Here is a 4,936-nt window from a genome sequence, read left to right on the forward strand (position 1 = left end):
TAATGTCTTTTTATTATTTTATTTTTAAATGTTGCATTTGTTTTTTTTAAGTTAAACAAATTTCTTACACATAAACAAATATAGTTTACATTTAATGTATTTACCCACACCAGTCTCTTTGTTCTCCACATTCCCATTTGTGTGACCTGTTCTTTAAGGCTAAATGGAAACTGAGTTTCATATGGTTCTGTTTCAGGAAAGCTGACACGTAAGGGAGTATGTTATGGGCCATTAAAAACAAACATTTTAATGATTACTGAGATTGAAATAACATTTGTGGTCAAAGCAAATGTGAGGCCCGGGATTGGTTGTTTCCAAAGAGGATATCATAGAGGCTGACCTCTCAAAGACTTATTTATAAATATATTATACCTTTTCAAAAATGTGGGAAGCACCTGGCTGTTTACACTCGTAGTAATGACCGACTCTTTGTCTGCTTCTGACATACAGTTAAATGAGCTTGTTGTTTGTTGATAAATCCTCAGAGGACTCAGAAGGTCAAAGTAAAGAACTAGTGTTGTGTGGCAACCCATGATCATCTGTCTTACATCCTTGAGGAAAAAGCAGCCTAAGTCAAGGTGATGAGTCAGCCATAGGCAAGAATTGATCCATGGACTTCATTTTTCCAGCTTCTTTTATATGCTTCTGAAAGCAAGCAGATTAAACAAATTATGACTCTGAGAAGAGGTTCAAAAATAATAACAAGGGATGAGTTGCTGAGGCAGCCAGGAAGCTGTGATCCTGTGAGGCCATTGTGTTGCCTGGACGTAGTATTCTCTCAAGGAACAGAGACCAAGCAATGAGTATGGATGACTTTTGACAGGCATACCTTCCTTACTGGGTGTGTTCTCTGGCAAGCTGATTTTGGGATAAAGTATAGGAGATTGTGTGCTTATTCAGTATTGTACTGTTGGGATTAACATCTGAGAAAAAAAGAAGATAAGGAAGCAGGAGTGGGTAGAAGGAAGCCAACTATGCCAGTGTCTCAATAATGGCCTCAGAGGCCCCACAAAGGAACTCTGGAGATAGAATGTCGCCTCAGAATTGTCTTCAGGTGGGCCAAGATGGGTGGAAATTTAAATCCCTTCACCTGTCTGTTACCATATATGGTCACCCCAGAAATTCATGAAACTACCTGATGGTTGCAGTTATTGTAGTCAACTGAGACAATCTCTATGGGAGCTGTGAATGGAGGGCTATCTACTATCAATTACTCTCACAGCTGGAAGAAGGCTCACTATGAGTTCTGGGTCAGTCTATTTTGCATAGTGAGACATTATCTCAAAACCTACCAACACAGTCCAATGATATGGCTAAGCAGGCGAGGACACTTGCATGCAGGTCTGAAGACATAAATTCAATTCTCAGAACCCTTGTAAAGGTAGAAAGGAAAAACTGATGCCACAAATTTGTTCTCTAAAATACCCCCCAACGGACAGTGGTCCATGCATGTACACTCACATTAATAAAATAAATACAATTAAAATTAAATACAAGACAGGTGGAAAAGAGCATTTAAAAATCCACACAGCAGCAGGAATACAGGGGAAAGCACAGTACTTGGATAAGCATTATGGAGACTGACCCTGACTAAATGTCTATACATTTTACATATAGAATCTCATGAAATATTTTTGTAGTTTACCCATGGCAGGCATTAATGTACCCTTTTATGGACAAATAAGCCAGTTCTAAAAGAAACTTACTCAAAATTATACAGCTGCTAAGTGACAGAGATTCTAGAAACAAATTCTAGTTTACTGGATTATAAGACTGAGGCAAACTAATTTCTCTATTCCTCTATTCCTTGGTTTCTTAAGTTTTAAGATAGAAATGGCAGTGTCTACTACTTCTAGCTGTTATGACTATTATATGTATTGTTAGAATCCTCAGAGTTATGTCTGGCAAACCTTATGTGCTATGAAATTGCTTATCAATTGAAATGGTTGGTACATTTCCAAAGCCTATTCTAAAGACTGTTATGCTACCCTAGCATACACATTCTTGGGATGTGCCTTTTCTCAGAGAGGTAGGCAGACTAAATGATAAGACGTAGCTATGTTTCCAGGCAACTAATCAGTGACTCATTCACTGATTGTGTGCATCTTTGTATTTGTGCTAGGCAATTTTCTAGGTAATGGAGCCTAAATAAGGAAGAGATCAGCCAAATATTCAGACATTACAGAAGTTATATTCAGGAGGGGAGACTGACACAAAACAAAACATGCAACCGCATGCAAGCTTATATATAAATATATGTATGAAAGTATATATATATGTATATATATATACATTATACATATATATGTATATATATGGAGGTATCAGTAAGAAAAATGAACTGAAAGCAGAAACTAGGTTTTCAGGGAAGTATGGTAGTGGTACTGGGGGAAGGGGTAAATGTGTGCTATTTTAGAAAGAAAGATAGAGAAAATCATGATGATATGACACTAGAACAAAGACCTCATTGAAATGAGAAGGGAATCTGCTGGTAATTGAGGAGACAAGATACAGTAGGGAACATAATTAAGGGAAATGGGAATGGACCTCCAAAGTTGTCCCGAGCTAGGGATAGAAATTGCTCTTGAAATGATAAGGTCTTGGTTCAAACAGCATTCTTCATCAGAGTAGGTGCCCAGCAGGAAGCTGACAGCTGAAGACCTCCTCCCAGCAGCATCACTGGCATCAAGGGCACTAACTGCTTTACCTTAAAGGGCTATCTGGGTGTCATATCCCCACTTCCAGCCCCTGGTACCTACTTCAGTTGATTATTCCATTATTAATGTAACTTTTTTATAAATCAGTTGTTGCCTCCAAAAATTAATGCAGAGCATTCTAAAATTTCAACAACATTATTGGGAAAAAGTGCAAAGGTTAAAAATATTACTTTGGATTTAAGTAGCTGGATAGACAATGCAATACTGGACCAGTGATCTCTGGATCACACAGAGGCAAGAACAAAAGTCTGCATCTGAAAGTTCTTTGGAAGAGAGCACGGAAAATGCGATACCATAAATTCTTGTGCAACTTTATACCACATTAGCACTGCCCACATACTCTAGAAGCCATGTGAGGAAAGAAAGCTGTCATTAAAATAAAAAATTGCTTTGTGATATTGGCAATGTTTTGTTCTGAAGCCAGGTTCACATTTCCTGGTTTCTGAATTCTGACCAATAATTGTTACTTTGTTCAGAAGATGGTGGCTGGAGATTGTGGTAAAAACGAAGTCTCTGCCCTTTAAAGAATCTTAATCATGATTTTGGCAGAATGGTAGCCTTGGACTTAGTAAACTGAGCAGCCATTTACATAGCAGAGAAAAAAAGCTACTGTTTGAACCAAGGAGGGAGTTTTCAGCTGTTGTTTGTTGACCTGAGCTGAGAGAAACAAGATGACAGATTGGACAAGCTACACACCATGCAATTTATGCCCTTCACGGACTGTCAAACATTAATTTAATTTAATTTTAATCATTGCCATCTGGTCCTTATATAGCAAGACAGTTCCAAATAGATGTTTCCTTATCTTGAACAGAGCTGTGTTTTGGACAACAGCCACTTCCATGCACCCCACAGAGAGGGCAGAAACAGCACCAGAGGGGAGATTTGTAGTGTTATCAGGCACGTAGCCATCAGCAGCCCAGGAAGCTGTAAATGGGATCTGTTGTTGGAGTTAGTCCTACTATAAGTCAGTAGACCCTTGTGTAGCCCATCATGGAGGTTTAAGTATCAGGCCACGTACTTGTATTTCTGAATATTGGCAAAGAGCTGGGATGTTTTCTTGGGTGAGCAGAGTCACATGACTGTGGCTTATATGCCTAGAGAAGCCAAAGTGACTCTTGCATAATGATTAAGCTCTGGTAATTCAGATACAGACTGGAAACAAGTGGCCTTTAAGGTTCCCTCAGCCCTGAGAATCCATGATTCTTTGTATAGATAATGGTGCCAGATCTAGTAAGGAGTAAGAAAAGTATAAAGCCCCACGAGTCAAGTCAGTCCCAGAGGAGATTTTCATTTTTTTCTAGTCTCCATATTGAACCTAGGGTTATTTGTGGGTAGTCAGCAGTAGGATGGTTGTCAATGATCTCATAAGGATTGGAGAAAGAAGCCCTTCATTTTTCTTAATGCTAACATCTCCATTGCTGAGTAGCTTTTTTTTTCTCACATGCCATAATGACTTTATTTTTAATATAATTTTTATTTATTACAATTTTTCACTTTGTAACCCAGTTGTAGCCCTCCCAATCACACCCTCCCTACTTCATCTCCTCCATGCCCCTTCCCCAGTCCACTGATCGGGGAGGTCCTCCTCCCCTTCCATCTGACCCAGGTCTCATCACGACTGTCTTTCATAGTCTTCCTCTGTGGCCTGGTAAGGCTGCTTCCCCCTGGGGGGGGGCAGTGATCAAAGAGCCAGCCACTGAGTTCATGTCAGAGACAGCCCCTGCTCCCCTTATTAGGGAGGCCATTTGGAGACTGAGCTGCCACGGTCTACCTCTGTGCAGGGGGTCCAGGTTAGCTCCATGAATGGCCCTTGATTGGAGTATCAGTCTCAGAAAAGACCCTTAGATTCAGATTTTTTGGTTCTGTTGTTCTCCTTGTGGAGTTCCAGACCCTTCTAGGTCTTTCAATCCCCCCCTTCTTTCATAAGATTCCCTGCACTCTGCCCAAAGTTTGGCTGTAAGTCTCAGCATCTGCTTTCATACCCTGCTGGGTAGAGTCTTTCAGAGGCCCTCTGTGGTAGGCTCCTGTCTTATTCCTTATTTTCACCTTCTTCAGATGTCTATCCCATTTACCCTTCTGAATGAGAATTGCTCATCTTACCCAGGGTCCTCCTTCTTGCTTAGCTTCTTTAGGTGAACATATTTTAGTATGATTATCCTATATTATGTCTAATATCCACTTATAAGTGAGTATATACCATGTGTGTCTTTCTGCTT

This window comes from Psammomys obesus, unplaced genomic scaffold (genome assembly GCF_907164565.1).
Source record: "Psammomys obesus unplaced genomic scaffold, mPsaObe1.curated_primary_1811, whole genome shotgun sequence".
Classification (NCBI taxonomy): Eukaryota; Metazoa; Chordata; class Mammalia; order Rodentia; family Muridae; genus Psammomys; species Psammomys obesus.